Here is a 27,138-nt window from a genome sequence, read left to right as displayed (position 1 = left end):
CGTTGGTATTCTTACATAACGATTCAATATTTTTAGATCCAGAACTGGTCTGAAGGAATTCTCCTTCTTTGGTACAATGAAGATATTTGAATAAAACCCCATCCCCTGTTCCGGAACTGGAACTGGCATAATTACTCCAGTCAACTCTAGATCTGAAACACATTTCAGAAATGCTTGAGCTTTTACTGGATTTACTGGGACACGGGAAAGAAAAAATCTCTTTGCAGGAGGTCTCATCTTGAAACCAATTCTGTACCCTTCTGAAACAATGCTCTGAATCCAAAGATTGTGAACAGAATTGAACCAAATTTCCTTGAAAAAACGTAACCTGCCCCCTACCAGCTGAGCTGGAATGAGGGCCGCACCTTCATGTGGACTTAGAAGCAGGCTTTGCCTTTCTAGCTGGCTTGGATTTATTCCAGACTGGAGATGGTTTCCAAACTGAAACTGCTCCTGAGGATGAAGGATCAGGCTTTTGCTCTTTGTTGAAACGAAAGGAACGAAAACGATTATTAGCCCTGTTTTTACCTTTAGATTTTTTATCCTGTGGTAAAAAAGTTCCTTTCCCACCAGTAACAGTTGAAATAATGGAATCCAACTGAGAACCAAATAATTTGTTACCCTGGAAAGAAATGGAAAGTAAAGTTGATTTAGAAGCCATATCAGCATTCCAAGTTATAAGCCATAAAGCTTTTCTAACTAAAATAGCTAGAGACATAAACCTGACATCAACTCTGATAATATCAAAAATGGCATCACAGATAAAATTATTAGCATGCTGTAGAAGAATAATAATATCATGAGAATCATGATGTGTTACTTGTTGCGCTAAAGTTTTCAACCAAAAAGTTGAAGTTGCAGCAACATCAGCCAAAGATATAGCAGGTCTAAGAAGATTACCTGAACACAGATAAGCTTTTCTTAGAAATGATTCAATTTTCCTATCTAAAGGATCCTTAAACGAAGTACCATCTGACGTAGGAATAGTAGTACGTTTAGCAAGGGTAGAAATAGCCCCATCAACTTTAGGGATTTTGTCCCAAAATTCTAATCTGTCAGACGGCACAGGATATAATTGCTTAAAACGTTTAGAAGGAGTAAATGAATTACCCAATTTATCCCATTCTTTGGAAATTACTGCAGAAATAGCATTAGGAACAGGAAAAACTTCTGGAATAACCACAGGAGCTTTAAATACCTTATCCAAACGTTTAGAATTAGTATCAAGAGGACCAGAATCCTCTATTTCTAAAGCAATTAGTACTTCTTTAAGTAAAGAACGAATAAATTCCATTTTAAATAAATATGAAGATTTATCAGCATCAACCTCTGAGACAGAATCCTCTGAACCAGAAGAGTCATCAGAATCAGAATGATGATGTTCATTTAAAAATTCATCTGTAGGGAGAGAAGTTTTAAAAACAGAATTTATGTTTACCTGATAAATTACTTTCTCCAACGGTGTGTCCGGTCCACGGCGTCATCCTTACTTGTGGGATATTCTCTTCCCCAACAGGAAATGGCAAAGAGCCCAGCAAAGCTGGTCACATGATCCCTCCTAGGCTCCGCCTACCCCAGTCATTCGACCGACGTTAAGGAGGAATATTTGCATAGGAGAAACCATATGATACCGTGGTGACTGTAGTTAAAGAAAATAAATTATCAGACCTGATTAAAAAACCAGGGCGGGCCGTGGACCGGACACACCGTTGGAGAAAGTAATTTATCAGGTAAACATAAATTCTGTTTTCTCCAACATAGGTGTGTCCGGTCCACGGCGTCATCCTTACTTGTGGGAACCAATACCAAAGCTTTAGGACACGGATGAAGGGAGGGAGCAAATCAGGTCACCTAAATGGAAGGCACCACGGCTTGCAAAACCTTTCTCCCAAAAAATAGCCTCAGAAGAAGCAAAAGTATCAAACTTGTAAAATTTGGTAAAAGTGTGCAGTGAAGACCAAGTCGCTGCCCTACATATCTGATCAACAGAAGCCTCGTTCTTGAAGGCCCATGTGGAAGCCACAGCCCTAGTGGAATGAGCTGTGATTCTTTCAGGAGGCTGCCGTCCGGCAGTCTCGTAAGCCAATGTGATGATGCTTTTAATCCAAAAAGAGAGAGAGGTAGAAGTTGCTTTTTTTACCTCTCCTGTTACCAGAATAAACAACAAACAAGGAAGATGTTTGTCTAAAATCCTTTGTAGCATCTAAATAGAATTTTAGAACGCGAACAACATCCAAATTGTGCAACAAACGTTCCTTCTTCGAAACTGGTTTCGGACACAAAGAAGGCACGACTATTTCCTGGTTAATGTTTTTGTTAGAAACAACTTTTGGAAGAAAACCAGGTTTAGTACGTAAAACCACCTTATCTGCATGGAACACCAGATAAGGAGGAGAACACTGCAGAGCAGATAATTCTGAAACTCTTCTAGCAGAAGAAATTGCAGCCAAAAACAAAACTTTCCAAGAGAATAACTTAATATCAACGGAATGTAAGGGTTCAAACGGAACCCCCTGAAGAACTGAAAGAACTAAGTTGAGACTCCAAGGAGGAGTCAAAGGTTTGTAAACAGGCTTGATTCTAACCAGAGCCTGAACAAAGGCTTGAACATCTGGCACAGCTGCCAGCTTTTTGTGAAGTAACACAGACAAGGCAGAAATCTGTCCCTTCAAGGAACTTGCAGATAATCCTTTCTCCAATCCTTCTTGAAGAAAGGATAGAATCCTAGGAATCTTTACCTTGTCCCAAGGGAATCCTTTAGATTCACACCAACAGATATACTTTTTCCATATTTTGTGGTAAATTTTTCTAGTTACAGGCTTTCTGGCCTGAACAAGAGTATCAATAACAGAATCTGAGAACCCTTCGCTTTGATAAGATCAAGCGTTCAATCTCCAAGCAGTCAGCTGGAGTAGGACCAGATTCGGATGTTCGAACGGACCTTGAACAAGAAGGTCTCGTCTCAAAGGTAGCTTCCATGGTGGAGCCGATGACATATTCACCAGATCTGCCTACCAAGTCCTGCGTGGCCACGCAGGAGCTATCAAGATCACCAACGCCCTCTCCTGATTGATCCTGGCTACCAGCCTGGGGATGAGAGGAAACGGCGGGAATACATAAGCTAGGTTGAAGGTCCAAGGTGCTACTAGTGCATCTACTAGAGTCGCCTTGGGATCCCTGGATCTGGACCCGTAGCAAGGAACCTTGAAGTTCTGACGAGAGGCCATCAGATCCATGTCTGGAATGCCCCACAGTTGAGTGATTTGGGCAAAGATTTCCGGATGGAGTTCCCACTCCCCCGGATGCAATGTCTGACGACTCAGAAAATCCGCTTCCCAATTTTCCACTCCTGGGATGTGGATTGCAGACAGGTGGCAGGAGCGAGTCTCCGCCCATTGAATGATTGTGGTCACTTCTTCCATCGCCAGGGAACTCCTTGTTCCCCCCTGATGGTTGATGTACGCAACAGTCGTCATGTTGTCTGATTGAAACCGTATGAACATGGCCCTCGCTAGCTGAGGCCAAGCCTTGAGAGCATTGAATATCGCTCTCAGTTCCAGAATATTTATCGGTAGAAGAGATTCTTCCCGAGACCAAAGACCCTGAGCTTTCAGGGATCCCCAGACCGCGCCCCAGCCCATCAGACTGGCGTCGGACGTGACAATGACCCACTCTGGTCTGCGGGAGGTCACCCCTTGTGACAGGTTGTCCAGGGACAGCCACCAACGGAGTGAGTCTCTGGTCCTCTGATTTACTTGTATCTTCGGAGACAAGTCTGTATAGTCCCCATTCCACTGACTGAGCATACACAGTTGTAATGTCTTAGATGAATGCGCACAAAAGGAACTATGTCCATTGCCGCTACCATCAAACCTATCACTTCCATGCTATGGAAGGAAGAGGAACGGAATGAAGTATCCGACAAGAGTTTAGAAGTTTTGTTTTTCTGGTCTCTGTCAGAAAAATCCTCATTTCTAAGGAGTCTATTATTGTTCCCAAGAAGGGAACCCTTGTTGACGGAGATAGAGAACTCTTTTCCACGTTCACTTTCCATCCGTGAGATCTGAGAAAGGCCAGGACTATGTCCGTGTGAGCCTTTGCTTGAGGAAGGGACGACGCTTGAATCAGAATGTCGTCCAAGTAAGGTACTACAATAATGCCCCTTGGTCTTAGCACCGCCAGAAGGGACCCTAGTACCTTTGTGAAAATCCTTGGAGCAGTGGCTAATCCGAAAGGAAGCGCCATGAACTGGTAATGCTTGTCCAGGAATGCGAACCTTAGGAACCGATGATGTTCCTTGTGGACAGGAATATGTAGATACGCATCCTTTAAATCCACCGTGGTCAAGAATTGACCTTCCTGGATGGAAGGATTGTTCGAATGGTTTCCATTTTGGACGATGGAACCTTGAGAAACTTGTTTAGGATCTTGAGATCTAAGATTGGTCTGAACGTTCCCTCTTTTTTGGAAACTACGAACAGATTGGAGTAGAACCCCATCCCTCGTTCCTTTAATGGAACAGGATGAATCACTTCCAGAAGATAACCTTGGGAGACTATTTCTAGCGCCCAAGGATCCAGAACATCTCTTGCCCAAGCCTGAGTGAAGAGAGAGAGTCTGCCCCCCACCAAATCCGGTCCCGGATCGGGGGCCCGCATCTCATGCTGTCTTGGGAGCAGTGGCAGGTTTCTTGGCCTGCTTTCCTTTGTTCCAGCCTTGCATTGGTCTCCAGGCTGGATTGGCTTGAGAAGTATTACCCTCCTGCTTAGAGGACGTAGCACTTGGGGCTGGTCCGTTTCTGCGAAAGGGACGAAATTAGGTTTATTTTTGGCCTTGAAAGACCTATTCTGAGGAAGGGCGTGGCCCTTGCCCCCAGTGATATCAGAGATAATCTCTTTCAAGTCAGGGCCAAACAGTGTTTTCCCCTTGAAAGGAATGTCAAACAATTTGTTCTTGGAAGACGCATCCGCTGACCAAGATTTTAACCAAAGCGCTCTGCGCGCCACAATAGCAAACCCAGAATTTTTCGCCGCTAACCTAGCCAATTGCAAGGTGGCGTCTAGGGTGAAAGAATTAGCCAATTTAAGAGCACGAATTCTGTCCATAATCTCCTCATAAGAAGAAGAATTACAATAATCGCCTTTTCTAGCTCATCGAACCAGAAACACGCGGCTGTAGTGACAGGGACAATGCATGCAATTGGTTGTAGAAGGAAACCTTGCTGAACAAACATCTTTTTTTAGCAAACCTTCTAATTTTTTATCCATAGGATCTTGGAAAGCACAACTATCTTCTATGGGTATAGTGGTACGCTTGTTTAGAGTAGAAACCGCCCCCTCGACCTTGGGGACTGTCTGCCATAAGTCCTTTCTGGGGTCGACTATAGGAAACAATTTTTTAAATATGGGGGGAGGTACGAAAGGTATACCGGGCTTTATTAACAATGTACGCCACCCGCTTGAGTATAGGAAAAGCTTCGGGGGGCCCCGGGGCCTCTAGGAACTTGTCCATTTTACATAGTGTTTCTGGAATGACCAGATAATCACAATCATCCAAATTGGATAACACCTCCTTAAGCAGAGCGCGGAGATGTTCCAACTTAAATTTAAAAGTAATCACATCAGGTTCAGCTTGTTGAGAAATTTTCCCTGAATCTGAAATTTCTCCCTCAGACAAAACCTCCCTGGCCCCCTCAGACTGGTGTAGGGGCCCATCAGAAACAATATCATCAGCGTTCTCATGCTCTTCAGTATTTTCTAAAACAGAGCAGTCGCGCTTTCGCTGATAAGTGGGCATATTGGCTAAAATGTTTTTGATAGAATTATCCATTACAGCCATTAATTGTTGCATAGTAAGGAGTATTGGCGCGCTAGATGTACTAGGGGCCTCCTGTATGGGCAAGACTGGTGTAGACGAAGGAGGGGATGATGCAGTACCATGCTTACTCCCCTCACTTGAGGAATCATCTTGGGCATCATTTTTACTAAATTTTTTTATGACATAAATCACATCTATTTAAATGAGAAGGAACCTTGGCTTCCCCACAGTCAGAACACAATCTATCTGGTAGTTCAGACATGTTAAACAGGCATAAACTTGATAACAAAGCACAAAAAACGTTTTAAAATAAAACCGTTACTGTCACTTTAAATTTTAAACTGAACACACTTTATTACTGCAATTGCGAAAAAGTATGAAGGAATTGTTCAAAATTCACCAAAATTTCACCACAGTGTCTTAAAGCCTTAAAAGTATTGCACACCAAATTTGGAAGCTTTAACCCTTAAAATAACGGAACCGGAGCCGTTTTTATATTTAACCCCTTTACAGTCCCTGGAATCTGCTTTGCTGAGACCCAACCAAGCCCAAAGGGGAATACGATACCAAATGATGCCTTCAGAAAGACTTTTCTATGTATCAGAGCTCCACACACATGCAGCTGCATGTCATGCTGTTCTCAAAAACAAGTGCGCCATACCGGCGCGAAAATGAGGCTCTGACTATGATTAGGGAAAGCCCCTATAGAATAAAGTGTCTAAAACAGTGCCTGCCGATATTATTTTACAAAAAATACCCAGATTAAATGATTCCTCAAGGCTAAATATGTGTAAATATGATCGATTTAGCCCAGAAAATGCCTACAGTCTTAATAAGCCCTTGTGAAGCCCTTATTTACTGTCTGAATAAAAATGGCTTACCGGATCCCATAGGGAAAATGACAGCTTCCAGCATTACATCGTCTTGTTAGAATGTGTCATACCTCAAGCAGCAAAAGACTGCTCACTGTTCCCCCAACTGAAGTTAATTCCTCTCAACAGTCCTGTGTGGAACAGCCATGGATTTTAGTAACGGTTGCTAAAATCATTTTCCTCATACAAACAGAAATCTTCATCTCTTTTCTGTTTCAGAGTAAATAGTACATACCAGCACTATTTTAAAATAACAAACTCTTGATTGAATAATAAAAACTACAGTTAAACACTAAAAAACTCTAAGCTATCTCCGTGGAGATGTTGCCTGTACAACGGCAAAGAGAATGACTGGGGTAGGCGGAGCCTAGGAGGGATCATGTGACCAGCTTTGCTGGGCTCTTTGCCATTTCCTGTTGGGGAAGAGAATATCCCACAAGTAAGGATGACGCCGTGGACCGGACACACCTATGTTGGAGAAAGATTTTTTACGTTTACTAGAAGGAGAAATAACAGACATAGCCTTCTTTATGGATTCAGAAACAAAATCTCTTATATTATCAGGAACATTCTGCACCTTAGATGTTGAAGGAACTGCAACAGGCAATGGTACTTTACTAAAGGAAATATTATCTGCTTTAACACGTTTGTCATGACAATCAATACAAACAGCTGGAGGAATAGCTACCAAAAGTTTACAGCAGATACACTTAGCTTTGGTAGATCCAGCACTAGACAGCGATTTTCCTGTAGTATCTTCTGACTCAGATGCAACGTGAGACATCTTGCAATATGTAAGAGAAAAAACAACATATATATATAAAGCAAAATTGATCAAATTCCTTAAATGACAGTTTCAGGAATGGGAAAAAATGCCAAAGAACAAGCTTCTAGCAACCAGAAGCAATGAAAAATGAGACTTAAATAATGTGGAGACAAAAGCGACGCCCATATTTTTTCGCGCCAAATAAGACGCCCACATTATTTGGCGCCTAAATGCTTTTGGCGCCAAAAATGACGCCACATCCGGAACGCCGACATTTTTGGCGCAAAATAACGTCAAAAAAATGACGCAACTTCCGGCGACACGTATGACGCCGGAAACGGAAACGAATTTTTGCGCCAAAAAAGTCCGCGCCAAGAATGACGCAATAAAATGAAGCATTTTCAGCCCCCGCGAGCCTAACAGCCCACAGGGAAGAGTCACATTTTTGAAGGTAAGGAAAAATGATTAAATTAAATGCATTATCCCAAATATGAAACTGACTGTCTGAAAATAAGGAAAGTTGAACATTCTGAGTCAAGGCAAATAAATGTTTGAATACATATATTTAGAACTTTATAAACAAAGTGCCCAACCATAGCTTAGAGTGTCACAGAAAATAAGATTTACTTACCCCAGGACACTCATCTACATGTTTGTAGAAAGCCAAACCAGTACTGAAACGAGAATCAGCAGAGGTAATGGTATATATAAGAGTATATCGTCGATCTGAAAAGGGAGGTAAGAGATGAATCTCTACGACCGATAACAGAGAACCTATGAAATAGACCCCGTAGAAGGAGATCACTGCAATCAAATAGGCAATACTCTCCTCACATCCCTCTGACATTCACTGCACGCTGAGAGGAAAACCGGGCTCCAACTTGCTGCGGAGCGCATATCAACGTAGAATCTAGCACAAACTTACTTCACCACCTCCATCGGAGGCAAAGTTTGTAAAACTGAATTGTGGGTGTGGTGAGGGGTGTATTTATAGGCATTTTGAGGTTTGGGAAACTTTGCCCCTCCTGGTAGGAATGTATATCCCATACGTCACTAGCTCATGGACTCTTGCTAATTACATGAAAGAAAAAATAATATACACTAGAAGTCTTTCTGAAATCTTTAGTAGCCAAAACATATTTCAAAGCTCTTACTACATTCAAAGAATGTAAAGACCTTTCAAGAGTATTCTTAGGATTAGGACAAAAGGAAGAAACAATTTCCCTATTGATGTTGTTAGATATCACAACTTTAGGTAAAATTGTAAACAAAGTCCGCAAAACAGCTTTATCTGGATGAAAAATCAGATAAGGAGACTCGCAAGAGAGCAGACAATTCAGAAACTCTTCTAGCTGAAGAGAGAGCCAATAGAAATAACTCTAAGAAAGTAGTTTAATATCCAAAGAATGCATAGGCTCAAAAGGAGGAGCCTGCAAAATCCTTAAAACCAAAATTGAGACTCCGAGGAGCAATGGATTATAAAACAGGTTTGATACGAATCAAAGTCTGAACAAAACAGTGAATATAAGGAAGCTTAGCAATCTTTCTATGAAATAAGACATAAAGAGCAGAGATTTATTCTTTTAAAGTATTTGCAGACAAACCTTTATCCAAACCATCCTAAAGAAACTGTAGAATCCTAGGAATTCTAAAAGAATGCCAAGAATAATCATGAGTGAAACACCATGAAATATAGGTTTTCCAAACCCTATGATAAATCTTTCTTGAAACAGACTTACGAGCCTGTATCATAGTGTTAATTACTGAGTCAGAGAAACCTCTATGACTAAGAACTAAGCGTTCAATTTCCATGCCGTCAAATTTAGAGATCCTGATGGAAAACTGGGCCTTGAGACAGGTCTGGTCTTATAGGAAGTGACCAAGGCTGGCAACTGGACATTCAGACAAGGACTGCATACCAAAATCTGTGAGGCCATGCTGGTGCTATCAGAAACACATAAGATTGTTCATTATGATCTTGGAGATGGCCTTTGGAAGAAGAATCAGAGGCGGAAAAATGTAAGCAGGTTGGTAAAACCAGGGAACTGCTAGAGCATCCAGCATTTCCGCCTGAGGATCCCTGGACCTGGAAAGGTTTCTTGGAAGTTACTTGTTCAGATGAGAGGCCATTAGATCTATTTCTGGAAGACCCCACATCTGTACAAGTTGAAAAAGAACCACATCTGGATGTAGAGAATGATGGCTGAGAATCCACTTCCCAATTGTCTACACCTAAGATATGAATCGCAAAAACTTGACAAGAGTTGGATTCCACCCAAGAAAGTATCATAGAAACTTCTTTCATTGTTAAAGGACTGCGAGTCCCCCCTTGATGATTGACATATGCCACTGTGATATTGTCTGTTTGAAAACGAATGTAAAGTTCTCTCTTCAATAGTGGCCAAGCCTGAAGAGCTCTGAAAATAGCACAGATTTCTAAAATATTGATTGGAATCCTCAAGAGGTGAGGTTACCAAACCCCTTGTGCTGTCAGAGACACCTAGACAGCTCCCCAACCTGTAAGACTTGCATCTGTTGTGATCACAGTCCAGAAAGGACAAACAAAGGAGGCCCCTTGAATAATAAGGTGATGGTTTAACCACCAAGTCAGAGAGCGTTGAGATTTAATAGTATAATCCGTGCGACATGCAAAGCTGTAGAGGTCTCATATGAAAAAACGAGCAAAGGGGATTGCGTCCGATGCTGCAATCATGAGACCTAAAACTTTCATGCACATAGCCACTGAAGGTTTAGACAAGCTAAGACCAATTTCATTTGTCTCTTTTCTGTTAGATTCAATGTCCATGACTTTCTCTATCTGGAAACCTTAGGTGACCCTTGTCTGAGGAATCAAGAAACTCTTTGGTAAATTGATCCTCCAACCATGTCTTTGAAGAAACAACATTAGCTGCTAAATGAAAAGATTGAGCTATTACCAAGATATTATCCAAATAAGGAAACACTGCAATACCCTGCTCTCTTAATACAGATAGAAGGGCACCGAGAACCTTCAAGAAAATTATTGGTGCTGTTGCTAGGCCAAATGGAAGAGCGACAAATTGGTAATGCTTGTCTAGAAAAGAGAATCTCAAAAAATGATAGTGGTCTGGATTAATCAGAGTGTGAAGATAAGCATCCTGTAAGTCTATTGTGGACATTAAATGACCTTGCTGAACAAAAGGCATAATAGTCCTTATAGTCACCATAATAAAAGTTGGGACTCTTACAAAATGATTTAAAGTTTTCAGATCCAGGATTGGTCTTTTAATGAATCTTCCTTCTTTGGGACAATGAATAGATTTGAATAGAAACCCAATCCCTGTTCCTGCTGAGGAACTGGTACAATCACCACTGAAAGCTCTAGGTCTGAAACACACTTCCAACAAACCCTGTGAAGGCTCAGGCTTTTCTGAACATGAGTAAGAAAGAATCTTCCCATGGGAGGTCTTATTCTGAAACCTATTCGATACCCTTGAGAAACAATATTTGGAATCCACTGATTTTGGACAGAATCTGTCCAAATATCTTGAAATAACTTTAGTCTGCCCCCCATCAGAAGAACTGGTTTGAGGGCCGCACCTTCATGCAGGCTTGGATTTATTCCAATTCGGAGATGGTCTCGAATTAGAGCCAGAGGCCTTAGGGGAAGGAGAGGTTTTCTGTTCTCTATTCTGACGAAAAGTAACTAAAATGATTGGGGGCTTTAAATTTACCCCTAGATTTCTTGTCTTGGGGCAGAAAAACTCCCTTACCCCCAGTGATAGTGGAGATAATAGAATCCAATTGAGAACCAAACAAGTTATTACCCTGAAAAGAGATCATCTAGATTTAGACACCATGTCAGCATGCCAAGATTTAAGACATAAAGCTCTTTTAATGGAAATAGTGGCAACTGTGTTAGTTTAAGCAAATATCAACCCCTTCATAATATAGTATGCTGAAATAATAGTAGATATATAATCTATTCAGTATTCATTATATACCAGTTAGTATCACTGGTGAAGTGTAGGTGAAGGGGGGTGCTGACTGTCTGATAGATCTATAGGTACAAAAAAGAGAGAAGTTTGACAGTACCCAGCACTCACAAAACACTATATAGTAACAGTATGCATTGAAAACCGGATTGTGTCAAGAACTGGTTATTAAAAACGTAACTTTTACTAATGATAGAATAAAAAGGGTGGTAAATAGTACCAAAATGTATAACAAATATGTGAGACATACATTTAAAACTTAGATTAAGAAACAGATCAGGACTGTGTGTGCGAGACTTCAAAAACAGAATTACTTCCCTGGGTAATAGTTCAAATACACCGTAACCCTCAGGGCTCAGAGAATACACGGATTGCTCTAAAGCTAATCTAAAAAGGGGATTGACCCCAACAACATTACCTAATCTGAGCAATACTGGTATCTAGAGCAGGAGAGGAAACGGTTTATAAATGACTGATTAAGGAAGGCAATTGCCACATCAATATGATCTTAGAAAGGTCCCAGGTAAACACAGATTAGCAAGTCTCATGCACACAGGCATTGCTCAGATTAGGTAATGTTGTTGGGGTCAATCCCCTTTTTAGATTAGCTTTAGAGCAATCCGTGTATTCTCTGAGCCCTGAGGGTTACGGTGTATTTGAACTATTACCCAGGGAAGTAATTCTGTTTTTGAAGTCTCACACACACAGTCCTGATCTGTTCTTTAATCTAAGTTTTAAATGTATGTCTCACATATTTATGTTATACATTTGGTACTATTTACCACCCTTTTTAGTCTATCATTAGTAAAAGTTACGTTTTAATAACCAGTTCTTGACACAATCCGGTTTTCAATGCATACTGTTACTATATAGTGTTTTGTGAGTGCTGGGTACTGTCAAACTTCTCTCTCTTTTTTGTACCTATAAAGCTCTATTAGTTGGAATAGCTAAAGACATAAATTTGACATTAATCTTATTGACATCAAATATAGCATCACAAATTAAATGATTTGCATGTTGAAGTAAAAGAACAATGCTAGATAGTTCAGGATCTGATAACTGCTGCGCTAAACTGTCCAACCAAAAAGTTGAAGCAGCAGCAGCTATAGAAATAGCTGGTCTAAGAATATAGCCAGTATGTAAATATGCTTTTCTAAGGTAAGATTCAAGCTTCCTATCTAAAGGATCCTTAAACGTAGTAATATCTTCCATAGGAATAGTGGTATATTTGGCAAGAGTGGAAATAGCCCCTTAGGGACCTTTTCCCAAAACTCTAGGACTAGCCACAGGTAAAGTATACAACATCTTAAACCTAGAAGAAGGGTTAAAAGAGGTACCAGGTTTAGACCATTCTTTAGCAATCATATTGGAGATAGCATCTGGAATAGGAAAAACTTCAGGAGTAACCTCAGAAGTCTTAAATACAGAATTTAAACAATTATTACCCAAAGTAAACAATTCTTCCTTTAATAGAGAACGAATATGTTAAATTTTAAATAAAAAAGAAGATTTGCCAAATTTCTGTCTCTGATGCAGGATCCTCTGAGTCAGAGGAACCCTCATCAGTAGAGGATATTTCAGTATGCTGTCTGTCAGTACAAAAACAAATTATGCTTACCTGATAATTTCCTTTCCTTCTGTACAGGGAGAGTCCACAGCTGCATTCCTTACTTGTGGGAAATACTGAACCTGGCCACCAGGAGGAGGTAAAGACAACCCAGCCAAAGGCTTAAAGGGACAGTAAACACCAGAATTTTTGTTGTTTAAAAAGATAGATAATCCCTTTATTACCCATTCCCCAGTTTTGCATAACCAACAGTTATAATTATACACATTTTACCTCTGTAATTACCTTGTATCTAAGCCTCGGCAGACTGCCCCCTTATTTCAGTTCTTTTGACAGACTTGCATTTTAGCCAATCAGAGTTGTCTCCATGGTAAATTCACGTGCATGAGCTCAATATTATCTATATGAAACACATGAACTAATGCCCTCTAGTGGTGAAAAACTATCAAAATGCATTAAGATTATAGGCGGCCTTCAAGGGCTTATAAATTAGCATATGAACCTCCTAGGTTTAGCTTTGAACTAAGAATACCAAGAGAACAAAGCAAAATTGGTGATAAAAGTAAATTGGAAAGTTGTTTAAAATTACATGCCCTATCTGAATCATGAAAGTTTTTTTGGACTTGACTGTCCCATTAAATACCTCCCCCAATTCCCTCATCCACCAGTCATTCTGCTGAGAAAACAAGGAACAGTAGGAGAAATATCAGGGTGAAAAGGGTGCCAGAAGAACAAGTTAAAACTTAGGGCCACCCATCAGAGAACAGAAGGAAAGGAAATTACCTGGCAAGCATAATTTATGTTTTCCTTCTTAATACAGGGAGAGTTCACAGCTGCATTCCTTACTTGTGGGAAATTATACCAAAGCCCCAGAGGACACTGAATGCTAACGGGAGGGCAAAAAAGGAGAGGTGGCCCCCACAGCCTGCAAAACCCTTTCTCCCAAAGGCTGCTTCAACAGAAAAAAAAAATAAAAAAAAAAATAAAAACCACACACCTTTAAAAATTTAGGAAAAAGAATGTAAGGAGGGCCAGGCAGCCGTCCTACCAATCTGATCCAGAGAGACCTCATTTTAGCAGACCCAAGATGACGTCACTGCTCTTGTAGAATGAGCCGTAAACCTCTGAGGCTCATGTCCTGCTGTCATAGATGCCAAGCGGATAATACTCCTCAACTAAAAGAAAAAGAAGTCGAAGGTGCCTTTGACCCTTACACTTCCGAGATAGATAACAGAGAAAATAGTCTATTCCTATGTAGCCTGAAGTTAGAACTTAAAAAGGTACGAATCCATAATATGTAGTAAACTTTCCTTCGAGGAAGAAGGAATAGGACATAAGAAAGGAACCACAAATACTTGATTGAAGATGCTATTTAACACTACCTTAGGAGCAAATCCTTACTAAGTTTGTAGTACAGCCTTATTAAGGTGGAACACCAGAGAAGGAGGGTCGCACTGCAGGGCCACATTCTCAGAGACTTCTGCACGCAGAAGCAATATTAGACAGAAGGAATCTTCCAAGACAACAAATGTCAACCTCGTGCATAGGTTCAAAAGTAGCCTGATGAAAGACCTTAAGAACAAGATCTAAGCTCCAAAGAGGAGCATAAGATCACCACAACGGCCTGATCGTAGTCAGAGCCCAAACCAAAACTGTACATCCGGAAGCTCAGCGAGCCTCCTGTGCAGTAAAACAGACAGGGCTAAAACTGTCCCAACAAGGAACTGGCTAAGAGACCCTTTTTCAGACCATTCTGGAGGAAGGAAAGAATCCTGGCAGACCTGATAGTGTAGAGCAGAAAAAATGTATATACTGGCACTGAACTAGTTAGACAGAGGAGGGCCCTCAATAGATAGTTGTACTAAGGACCGGTGCTACCCTATAAATAAGCATATACTAGAAAAACTTACTTAAAGTAAGTGAAAGATAAGGTTTTAGCACTCACCCTCTGGCTAGTAACGTAATTAAAAAATAACTTAATATCTTATCGTTAAAATACAGGAACGATTTACCTGTTCTAAACCCCACCACACACAAGCATACAAACGGTTCAGCACCTCCCTGTTTCCTGGCCGGTAACTGCATACACCGGCATCAGGTGACAGAGGTGCTAGAACCTGTTAAAATACACAAACGCATTTCGGTGTATAGGACGCCTTTCTTAATATCTCTGATTTTAACTGTGCATAGACAAGCCGAGCCTTAGTTGGGCTATCTTTAAATACCCACTTGTTAGTGCTGTGACCTATCACTTACTCACACGTAACATCCATGTCATCTCAGCCCCTCAGTAGGACTGCCCATTGATGTGATTTCCCCCTTCCCATTGGTTGTACGGAAGGAGTGTCTCCATAACACCATTTCATTGGTTCTACTTCGTCATACTTAAGCCTTTTAACTCAGTGACACTATTAATAACTTATATAAACCTCTGATACTAAAGAACAATTGTCTTTTTAGTGGATCAGAGTACATAAATTTCGTTATACTTTGCAAACAAACTGTATGACATCTGTGCCTTGAGAAATTCACTGTATGTATACTACAATCTAATCCCCGCCCTTAACCAGCTTATTGGTCAGTGGGCGGAATAATAAAATTCCATTATAATTGGGTTAGGATCGCTATGTTACATACTTTTTATGAAGCAATAGTGAATGTTGCTTATTTTAGCGTAATAGAACAGAACTTTTAAAACCGAAAGTATGCCCAAAAGCCAATCCGATTAGATTTATCTCTACTTATCACCAAGAAAGCAACAAGATTTGATATTTTCAAGAAACATTGGCATGTCATCAAGGCTGATGATCATCTGAAGAAACTAATCACTGACACACCTTCATTTACTTACAGAAGGTCAAAAAATATAAGTGAATATCTAACACAGTCATTTTGACCGTAATGCCAATAAGAAACCTATTTTTCAGGGATCAGTACAGTGTGGGCACTGTTCCGTTTGCCAACATATGATTAAAAGGAGCAATATGACAGATTTAATAAAGCCTGGTTTATTAATCAGTATATTAACTGCCAGAGTACTAATGTTATATATTGCATCTCATGTAATATTTTTTATGTTGGTATGACAACAAGAACTCTCGGTAAAAGAATGATAGAACATCTAAGTAAAATCAGAAATGCCCAATCAGACCTTGAAAAAGATAAGAAAATTACCAGTGTTGCGAAACATTTTCTACATTACCACAAAGGTGATACTAAAGCCTTTAAATGCTGGGGCCTGGAGAAATTAAAAACAGGTATTAGATTAGGATTCATTTATTGTCATTGTACAAAGTAAAAAAACAGAGACAACGAAATTGTAATTTAAAATCTAACCAATCCCATACACAGATAGTACTTATAATGGTAAAAGGTAAAACTAATAGACAAAAAGATCAAGTGACTCGTGCAAAAAATTCCTATACCACAAAAATAAACACAAATGCAAGTGTAATAAAGTGCAATTGCAAAAATCAGTTCCATACAAGGGGATATATGTGTGTACAAAATACAATATAAAGAGTTGCTCATCTTGATCACACGTGTATATTTGTGTTATGTATATAATGTGAATTGTGTGTGTTCTATAAATCACATGTGAATTTTGTATTATGTGTGTGATGGAGTTGTATATAATAAAGGTGAAGTGAAAAAGACCATTAACAGGATAGTCAATTAGATTAAGTTAAAACCATTAATTTAGCACTTTCTCTGTTATAAATACAAAAATCCAATCAAAAGGATAGAAGGATAAAAAGATAGTTACAAAAATATGAACATAAGTTTTTTTTTAAAAATTATTATTATTTAGCAGAGTAATGGCTCTTGGAAAAAAGCTATTCCGAAACCTAACAGATTTTCCTTTTAAGCTCCTATAATGTCTCCCAGATGGTAAAAGGGCAAATATTCTTTCGCTAGCATGAAAAGGATCTTGGGTAATTCGATAGGCCTTTAAAAGGCTGCGTCTGCTTTGAAGATCTTCGATAAAAAGGTAGCTGAGCACCTATGATATACTGGGCGGTTTTAACTACCCATTGCAGAGCTTTACGATCAGAATTAGTACAGTTTCCATACCATACTGTGATACAGTTTGTAAGAACGAAACAAATTAATTAAAAGCCGAGTAGATAAATTAACCCTTTTCAGTGATCTTAAAAAATAAAGACGTTGTTGGGCTTTTTTCACTAAAATTGAGATATTCAAGGACCAAGTCAAATCTTCAGAGATATGTGTGCCCAAAAATTTAAAACTAGATACACGTTCAACCTCAGTTCCATTTATATAAATGGGCAGATGTAAGCAGCGATTGGATTTCCTAAAAATCAATGATTTCTTTAGTTTTTTTAGTATTTAAGTCCAAGTTATTCTCAGCACACCATGTAACCAGATGCATTATTTCCTCTCTATAAGCTGATTCGTCGTCGTTGCTGATCTGGCCTATCACAGTAGTATCATCAGCAAACTTGATACTATTGGATTCATTCTTAGGCAAACAGTCATAAGTGAAGAGAGAGTATAACAATGGACTCAATACCCACCCTTGTGGAACACCAGTGTTAAGGGTCAAAATAGATGAAATATGATTACCAATTTTTACCGATTGAGGTCCATTTGTCAGGAAGTCCAGGATCCAGTTACATAGTGAGGTATTAATGCCAAGATCATGGAGTTTGGCAGCCAATTTAATGGGAATAACTGTTAAATGCAGAACTAAAATCAATAAACAGCATTCTAACATAGGTGTTATTGTGGTCTAAATGAGCGAGGGCAAAATGCAAAGCTGATGAGATGGCATCTTCTGTTGACCTGTTCTGGCGATAAGCATATTGGTTGGGATCCAATGTAGGTGGGTAGGCTAGTTTTAAGATATGCCATGACCAGCCTCTCGAAACATTTCATAAAGGCCATTAGAGGTGGTAATTTAGAAAATCAGTTGCTGCGTAATGAAACCAAATGGATATTCCGATTGGACAGTGTAATGCCTTATGGCATGAATGAATCCAACAATTATCGGACTTTCTTGTAAAGTAGCATTAAGTTGCAGATTACCCACAGGTATCCCTCTACAAATCACCTTAGGATAATGTCAATGCGATAATATAAAGTGTAGATTGAGTGTATTTAGGACATCAGCTATGAATATTTATTCCTATATGACAATAAACAGGTTGAATTTGCAAAGAAGGGGTTTATGTTAGTATGATCCAATCCATTTTAGGGTTTATATGTATAACATAGTAAATATGGACATTAGCCCTTCACACTGTTTCTTCCATTGTCTGTATCCCCACTTCATTACCGCCAGACATGGATTTGATATTTAGATATATTATGTCACCATTTGAGTAATCATTTTATTATAGGCTATGTCTATAGCATAAGAGGATATGCCTAGAGTTAGTAATGTTTGAACATATCAAAGATATTTGATGAATCTCGACACAACTTCAATTGGTAATCTCAAGCAATTATTTTAAATAACTGTAATGGAGCAAGTGTACATGCTCAGACTTTTATGCCTAAGAAAACTACTAATAGGAGTAATGAAGATAAAATGCCCTGAGAATGACCCTCGACACACCCTTTGACTAACTACCATAATAAATCCTATGAAATAGATAATGCATAATGATAATGTCATTTGTAAATGTAGTGAAGAACCAATGTTATACCAAACATTTGGTTAACTTTACCTATAGAACAATAGTAGTAGTCTGTACACTACAGCCTTTGCGTTTATATTAGCATGTATGACGGTTTCGATATAATAGGTATAAAGATGCGTGAACGTACCAATACACCTGACAATGAGATGTTTCTGCATGCATACATTACCATTGTGAATATAGGTGTTCAGTACATTTATAATATACTTAGATGCACTTTCTATATGATAGGTGATCATAGGAAACTTGTTTCTATCCCGTGCACCAACCTATCAGAGTGGGAGAGGCGGGGTGATAGATTTTAGTACTCAGATTGAGACGTTATCATGGAACGGATCTTACATAGTCTCGCTACTAGACATTTTTATCCTTACCTAATTAATAGTTTAGAGCTAAAATAAGCAACATTCACTATCGCTTCATAAAAAGTATGCAATATAGCGATCCTAACCCAATTATAATGGAATTTTATTATTCCGCCCACTGACCAATCAGCTGGTTAAGGGCGGGGATTAGATCGTGTATACATACAGTGAATTTCTCAAGGCACAGATGTCATACAGTTTGTTTGCAAAGTATAACGAAATTTATGTACTCTGATCCACTAAAAAGACAATTGTTCTTTAGCATCAGTTAGAGGTTTATATAAGTTATTAATAGTGTCACTGAGTTAAAAGGCATAAGTATGACGAAGTAGAACCAATGAAATGGTGTTATGGAGAGACTCCTTCCGTACAACCAATGGGAAGGGGGAAAGCACATCAATGGGCGGTCCTACTGAGGGGCTGAGATGACATGGATGTTACGTGTGAGTAAGTGATAGGTCACAGCACTAACAAGTGGGTATTTAAAGATAGCCCAACTAATGCTCGGCTTGTCTATGCACAGTTAAAATCAGAGACATTGAGAAAGGCGTCCTATACGCCGAAACGCGTTTGTGTGTATTTTAACAGGTTCTAGCACCTCTGTCACCTGATGCCAGTGTATGCAGTTACCGGCCAGGAAACAGGGAGGTGCTGAACCGTTTTTTTGCTTGTGTGTGGTGGGGTTTATAACAGGTAAATCGTTCCTGTATTTTAACGATAAGATATTAAAAGTTATATTTTAATTACGTTACTAGCCAGAGGGTGAGTGCTAAAACCTTATCTTTCACTTACTTTCTTTAAGTAAGTTTTTCTAGTATAGACCTGATAGTGTACCAGGACGAACCACGCTCTTCACAGAAGAAGGTCCTCCACACCTTATCACAGATGACGAGGATCCGGCTTAATCGTTTGAAGGAGAGAACCATAACCTCTCAGAAACCCCTCTTGGCTAAGGGTCAATCCCCATGCAGTCCACCTCAGAGAAGTAAAATTTGATGAGGCAGAAGGGGCCTTGGTCCAGTAGATCGCTGCGACAAGGTAAACCTCATGGATGGGAAGACTACATCCCCACTAAACCACGATCCTAATGACAGAGCAATCAGTATCACTGACGACTGCTCCTGCAAGGTTCGAGCCACCACTCAAGAAAGGAATGATAGGGCAGAACAAGGAAAAATTGTATTGAACCAACAAGACACCGCTAATGTTTTCATTAGCTCCACCTGAGGATCCCGAACCACAACCGATTTGTGGGCAACTTGGTATTGAGACGGGACGTACTAAGACTTTCATCCAGGGTCCGCTACAGTTCCAAATATCCGAAAACCCCTTGGATGAAGACCTTATCCCCAGATAATGGGAATGTCTGTAAAGAACATCCGTCCTGGATGACCACACCCGGAGAGTGGATCGCTTACAGCGAGCAGTAGTGGGCCTCCGCCCACTACCAAACCCAAAATACTACCTTCATCATTAGGGAGTCTCTCGTTCCCCTCAGATGGAGAACTAAGCCGCAGATAGTAAGACTGGCTAAAATCCATAAAACTGGGACTAACCCAGTAGTCTAAACCCTCAGAGCAAAAAGATTGCCTGAAGATCCAAAAAGTGAATCATGAGGGAAACCTCCCGAGTCCACGGGCCCAATGCCCTCTTGGCACACCCTCACCATCCTGACAGACTTGCGACCGAAGACAAAATCACCCCGGATGATTTAAGAAAGATGTCCCTCATGACAAGGGGATCTTGACAAAGACCCTAGAGAGCAATCCTTTCAAACAGTAGTCCATATCTGTTGAGACAGATTCGAAAACAGCGCCACCGAGCCTCGGCTGAGATGAGACCTTGCAAAAAAGGAGTGAAGTCCTAGATGGACCACATGAGAAATCATTACTACCAAACACAGAGCCAGCGATGGCCTGAAGGAGGTCTGGAGGGCACGACCTGATGAAGCCAACTCATAACTTCACTAGTCCGATAGAAATGTCCTCATGTCTATGAAAACATAAATAGCATCCAGTAACGCACCCTGGTGCCTTACACCAGAGAACACTGGTCTAAAAATTCTTCCATCCATGAGAACGCTGAAGACCGAAGAAAACCCTAATGGTCTTCTATCAGATGAGACAATGTCGATTGAAACCAAAATCGTCTAGACAAGGGGAGCTACCGCTGGACCTGGATTCTGGCAACTGCCAAAGAATCCCTAGATTTCTAAAAGTCTAAAGCAGCAATAGCGAGACCAAAACGGAGGAGCAATGTACTCGAAGTGCTGGTCCAGAAACGTCAACGTAGGAACCAGATATGTTCCCTGAGGAGGAATGAAAAGGTATGATACCCTTCCTCAACAGTGGTCCTGCACTACTCTTCCCATACCAAGGGTATAGTGGATCTTCTAGTCTCCCTCTGGAATGAGGAGACATAAGCCTGTTTAAGTACTTTAGGACCCAAATAGAATGGGAGTTCCCTCCCTCTGTGGGTCCATGAACAAAACGGCTTGAAAAATCTTAAACCGCACTCTGCGATAGACACCAGGACAATGACTCCAGATGCGAACAAAACCCACACTCACCTGAAGTGTCTTCCCTCTCTGTCTGAAAGACAGGGTCAAGAGAAGGAAACTGTCCTGGGAGGCAGAGATTTGAAGCCTAACTACGATATCTAAGACCCATGTATTATGTACGTCCCAGAAACAAGCGTCTGAAAAGAGCGATAGTCTGTCCTCAATGTGATTCAAGATAGGACCTGGGACTGGTCACTTCTGCCAACCTAGCTTAAAGGGACAGTTTACTCAAAAATGTTCTGTCCTTTAATTTGTTCCCAATGATCCACTTTAGCTGCTGGAGTGTATTAAATTGTTTACAAGTAGCTCCTTTACCCTTATATTGGCATTTGAAATTGTTAATTTAGCATGTGGTATCCCCACCTATTCTGAAAGTTTGTGGCCGCGCGTACCAGCTATAGATAAGCTTTGTAAACACAGCCAGCAGAAGAAATTACACTCCCAGTGTGATAAAGCAGAGATAAGGTAATAAAATGTTGATTTTCCATTGTTCTCTCAAAGTACTGGTGATTGTTTAAGGACAGATATAAGATAAAGAAGCAGGTATATGTGCGCAATGTGATACAGTAATGAGATCTGATTATACCTACAAGCTCAACCCATTTTATTAGGCTGTGGCTTCAAAACACAAAATCAGAGCTTTAATACACACAAATAAACCTTAAAAAGCTAATTTTCATACATGTTTTACTCTGCAGTTGGTAAAAAAAGCAATTGTAAACACATTAAGGGAAAAACTATTTTACAGTATACTGTCCCTTTAATAAAACTGTGCAGCTCTCAAAAGTAAAGGAACAACCTGTACATTCCATATCAGCCTATGAGCCCAAAACATCTCTCACACATAAGCAGCATAAATCACATAAACAAACATGATTAACACCCCACTGCTCAACGATCCCCCTTAGGAGATACTAACCCTTGATTCCATTAAGATAAAGGAGTCCCACTGGGACCCTGTCTTCTAGCGTTAACATATGTGAAAAAAAAGAAATGATCTTAGGAATGTATTCCGTTGACAGAAGTTCCTTCAAGTGTTAGACTGTAGCATTGCTTCTGACATGGACTTGAGTGATGAAAAGCAGGCAGCGAAACTAGTCAACGCTGATTGCTTAGGAGCTGTTAATGAGTCTGGATGGTTTCGCAGAAAGACTCTCCCTGAATCTCCAGACTATAACTTTCATCAATGCTCTCACTGAGGCACTGACAAGACTACTTAAAACTCCAGTCCCATATCGAAGGGTAGATACCCTTCCTAAGGAACTACTCCAAAATGTTCTTATACTTCTCTGCCAACCTCCTGTGACAAAAGGCAAAGACTGACTGAGGGATGAGGGAAGTGGGGGAGGTATTTAAGTCTTTGGCTGGGGTGTCTTTGCCTCCTCCTGGTGGCCAGGTTCAGTATTTCGCACAAGGAATGCAGCTGCGGAAATTTAATTAGATCTATGACAAGTTTGGAAAGACATTTTACATTTATTTGAAGGCGGAATAGCAGTCATAGCCTTCTCTATGGCTGCAGCAATACAAGTTTTCATATCTGCAGGAATATCAGGTACATTAGACTGAGAAGGAACAGCAGTAGGTGTATTTGTACTCATAGAAACATCAGCATGTAACAATTTGTCATAACAAATACCACATAATTGAGCTGAAGAAATAAGATCAGCTTGTTTACAACAAACAAACACTCTTAGCTTTGGTAGAATTGTGTTCAAGCAGCTTAGTTCCTACCGTAACATCAGAGACAGGATCAGTTTGAGATATCTTGCAAAATGTAACAAAAAAGAAACAAAATTTAAACAAAAATATCCAATTTCCTCAATATAGCAGTTCCAGGAATAGGAAAAAATGCTTATGATAAAATTCTTATACAAAAAGTAAAATCAAAATCAAGCATCATAGCTCTCTATAATATGAGAGCAGCGAGCATTAGAAGGAGAGGCTTAATATAACAAATTTTGGTGCCAAGAACGACGCACTGAAAAGACGCAATTTGCGTCATAACAGGCACAACTTGATGCAATTTGCATCATCGCAAGCCTAATTTGCCCGCAAAATTTTTAAAAACAGACTCCATGTAAACAGCTAACCGGAACCCCAGGTAAAAAAAAATATATATATATATATATATATATATATATATATATATATATATATATATATATATATATATATATATATATATATATATATATATATATATATATATATATATATATATATATATATATATATATAAGTTCTCCCATAAACATAATTTCCATTCTGAAACTGTGTGACTGCAAAGGGAAATATTAACAGACCTGACTTATGGCTAATATATGCAATATACTAGAGCTGCAACAACTAATCAACATAAATCGATAATTAAAATAGTTGTCAACGAATCTCAATCGGTTAGTTGGTTTGCAATTAATTGTTCTATGCACAGCACCAGCTGCTTTACTCCAGTGAGCTCCTGCACATGGTATTGTGTTTTATGGTTATGCCCTTAGCCTAAAGGATGTTGTCTACAGACATTTTACTTTTTCAGGACAGTATAAGGGTTTTTTTTTTTTTGTTTGTTTTTTATAGTTTACAACTACTCCTGTCTTATGTGCAACCCATAAATAAAATAGGAGTCATAATTTGGATTGTGTATATTAAATCAGGAGTTTTGGGAATATGCTTTGCATGATATAGTGCCCAGCATGTTATTTACACCTAGCCCTAGATTGATGGCATTTGTTATATGAATTGATGTGCACTATTATCCGTTTGCACAATTTTTAGTAGATTGCTTGCTATTGCTGATTATATGTACTGTATAGATAAAATTATATATATATATATATATATATATATATATATATATATATATATATATATATATATATATATATATATATATATATATATATATATATATATATATATATATATATATATATATATAGATTATAGATCCCCCTAACCTTATAGCTGGTTGTTTACCATTGCATATAGATATTCAAGATATTTTTATTTCAGAATGAAGTCCAGGCTTACTTTGTTAAGAAGCCCCTTGCATTGGTGGAGAGCTAACAAAACCCTACTATTGCATCTTAGGCACCTCAACACCATCTGAGTGTCTCTTCTCTGCTGCAGACAAAATAGCTCGCAAAAAAAAAAAAAAAAAGCCAGCCTCAGCCAGGAGCATTTTTGCATTTAACAGAATGTTATAAACAGTGATAGTGTTTCTAGTTCTACCTATTTTCAAACAGTTTGTTGTTTTGTTTTGCTTAATTCTAAAAATTTGTTCTGCTGCTAAAAAAAAGAAACAAAATTTAAACAAAAATATCCAATTTTGTGTTGTGTTAATGTAAAGATTTAGTCTAAAGTTTATATTTATAACACTCCGTATGTGGATTTTATTTTAATTATAGGGGGAAAAAAAATTGTTTTTTTTATCCGATTAGTCGAAAAAATAAAATCGGCCGATTAATCGATTATGAAAATAGTTAGTTGCAGCCCTACAATATACATTAAGACTTTTATATTATAAAGTGCCTTCCATAGCGGAGAGTGTCTTAAAAATGATATATACTTACCAGAAGACACCCATCCATATATAGCAGACAGCCAAACCAGTACTGAAACATATCAGCATAAGTAACGGTAGAGGAGTATAATATCAATCTGTAAAGGGAGGCAGCAAATGAATCCCTGCGACCGAATTTACAGAGAGTCCTAGAATAGATTTCCCATACGCGAAAACATGGCATCATCAGGCAATACTTCCTTCACACCCCTCAGTCAAACACTGTACTTAGGGAGGAACTGGGCTTCACTATGCTTAGAAGCGTCTTTCACCACCTCCTAAGGAGGCAAAGTTTGTAAAACTGAGGTATGCGTGAAGTGGGAGGTGTATTTATAGGCATTTGGAAAACTTTGCCCCCTCCTGGTAGGAATGTATATCCCATGTCACTAGCTCATGGACTCTTGCCACTTATATGAAAGAAATATAATTTTATACCTCACATTGTTACAGTAATCTTAACAAGCTAGTCATGAATACTTTTTTTTTTCATTCATACTGAGTTTATTATTACAAGCCATGCATTACTCTGACAAATAATTAGGGACACACTCAAGTCAAAATTAAACTTTCATGCTTCAGAGGAGCAATTTTAAACGTTACAATTTACTTCCATTGACAAAATGTGTCTTTATATTTACACTGAGTCACCAGCTCCTACTGAGCATGTGCAATAATTTACAGACTATATTTATGTATATGCATTTGTGATTAGCTGATACACATCACATGATACAGGAGGAGTGGAAATAGACATAACTTTGAAAATATGTCAGAATAAAATCTACTACTCATTTGCAGTTCAGAAGTGCTATTGCATAGTCTTTTTATCATCAGGTATTTGTTGATTATGAAAATCTTTTGTATTTTCTGGTTCTTTAAGAAGTAGAATCAAGAAAATAGAGAGACGCACTCACTGAGACAGAACAATAGCTAGAAAAACTTCTGTGCTTGTCCACAAGGCCAGTGCCACTCAGGGTGCAGTCTTTTTGCACACTATGCTTTTTCACAGAAAAAAAATATCCTGTAGCATATCAGTCTGACCCTGCCCAATGACAGTCCAGCACCGAAATACCAGGCAATTCTTCTCTGAACAAGACAAACAACAAACCCCAGACGTACGTTTCGGCCTCTCTTGGGCCTCGTCAGTAAGGTGCAGTTGCATATCTCTAGGGCATGTGTGCAAGGAGTCCAACGTCTGGTTTCCCCCTTTTACTCTTAGGGAGACCTAAGAGTAATTACATAAAATCAGAAAATAGAGACGTCACTCACTGAGACAGAACAATAGCTAGAAAAAACTGCTTGTCCACAAGGCCAGTGCCACTCAAGGTGCAGTCTCTTTAATAAGTAGCCCATATCTAGAGTAGATATCAAAACAGTATTTTACCTGCAAGGCTAGTGATCTTAAAGAACTGTCCAATACAAGTAATAATGAACAAATATAGTAGCCAGTGAAGTGATTGTAACTTTTTTCCAGTTTTTATCTGGTTTACTGTTAATAATGCTAATGCGCAGGCTGCTTCTAATTCCCATGAAAATAATAAAAAAATTTAAAAAAAAAAAAAAAATGTTTAGCTATATCACAACCTTGCCATTAGCTCTGTTGTCTTTAAAGTGACATTAAACACAAAAAAATTCATTATTTAGATAGAGAATACAAATAAAAAAAAAAAAGAAGAATTCTTAGGATTAGGACACAATGAAGGGACAATTTCTCTACCAATGTTGTTGGAATTCACAACCTCAGGTAAAAATTTAAATGAAGTCCGCAAAACCACCTTATCCTGATGAAAAATCAGAAAAGGAGACTCACAAGAAAGAGCAGATAATTCAGAAACTCTTCTAGCAGAAGAGATGGCCAAAAGGAACAATACTTTCCAAGAAAGTAATTTAATGTCCAGAGAATGCATAGGCTCAAAACGGAGGAGCCTGTAAAGCTTTCAAAACCAAATTAAGACTCCAAGGAGGAGAAATTGATTTAATGACAGGCTTGAT

General features: G+C 39.1%; 1 protein-coding gene across 1 annotated transcript in view; it reads right to left on the bottom strand.

The window, feature by feature from the left end:
* MOV10 (Mov10 RISC complex RNA helicase) overlaps positions 1–27,138 on the bottom strand; it is a 349,433-nt gene that overhangs the window by 272,640 nt on the left and 49,655 nt on the right. The gene's annotated exons all lie outside the window — the stretch shown is intronic.

The sequence above is a fragment of the Bombina bombina genome, chromosome 3 (assembly GCF_027579735.1).
Source record: "Bombina bombina isolate aBomBom1 chromosome 3, aBomBom1.pri, whole genome shotgun sequence".
Classification (NCBI taxonomy): Eukaryota; Metazoa; Chordata; class Amphibia; order Anura; family Bombinatoridae; genus Bombina; species Bombina bombina.
This window is presented reverse-complemented; position numbering and strand designations above follow the sequence as displayed.